Source organism: Oxyura jamaicensis, chromosome 2, assembly GCF_011077185.1.
Source record: "Oxyura jamaicensis isolate SHBP4307 breed ruddy duck chromosome 2, BPBGC_Ojam_1.0, whole genome shotgun sequence".
Taxonomy (NCBI): domain Eukaryota; kingdom Metazoa; phylum Chordata; class Aves; order Anseriformes; family Anatidae; genus Oxyura; species Oxyura jamaicensis.
Genome location: NC_048894.1, coordinates 1,029,223 through 1,029,944, shown reverse-complemented (window position 1 = coordinate 1,029,944; position 722 = coordinate 1,029,223). Strand labels below are relative to the sequence as shown.

The following is a 722-nucleotide window of genomic DNA, read 5'->3' as shown; positions in this document are numbered from 1 at the left end:
AGCGCAGCTCAGGGCCAACAGGCCCAACCCGACGCCTGCCCCCCCCCCTCGGCGGCCTCCTCCCGAGCAGGAGGAATTCGGGGAGGGGGCCCCGGGGTAGGCCCGGGGGGGGGGGGTGGTCCCGTCAGCGGCCCGGCCTCGACGCCCCCCCGCCCCCGGCGGCCCCTCCTCACCTCAAGGCCCCGCCGCCAACCCCGCGGCGAGGTGCGGCCGCTCCTTAACTAATTCTTTCCGCCGTTTTTAGGGGGTTTTAGTGCCGTTTTTCAGCGTTTATCCCGCCCCCCCCCGCGCGGTGCGGGATTTACCTCACGCCGCTCGCAGCCCGCCGGCCCCGCGCGCGCTCCCGGCCCACCCCGCCCCCACCACCCCCCCGCCCAGCCGCCGCCGGGCGCGAGCGCGCAAGGCCGGCCCCGCCCCCTGCCGGCGTCGCCGTGGCCACGCCCCCGCCCATCAGACCACACCCCCTGAGCACCAGGCCACGCCTCCATAAATCAAACCACGCCCCCGCCACTAGACCACGCCTCCCCGTTGCTTCTCCACGCACCCCGGGCAACCAGGCCACGCCCCTTCTCGCGTTAGCTCCGCCCCCACCCGCCTGAACACGCCCATTATGGGCGGGGCTGGCGGCTCTACGTCAGAACGCGGAAGCGGCCGGGGGCTGGCGGAGCACGTGGAGGGGCCGGGGCCGGGGCCGGGGCCGGGGCCGGGGCCGGGGCCGGGGC

The 722-nt window shown here is 76.6% G+C and overlaps 1 long non-coding RNA gene across 1 annotated transcript in view; it reads left to right on the top strand.

Moving 5' to 3' along the window:
- LOC118161864 overlaps positions 1–722 on the top strand; it is a 13,489-nt gene that overhangs the window by 2,339 nt on the left and 10,428 nt on the right. The window lies entirely within an intron of this gene.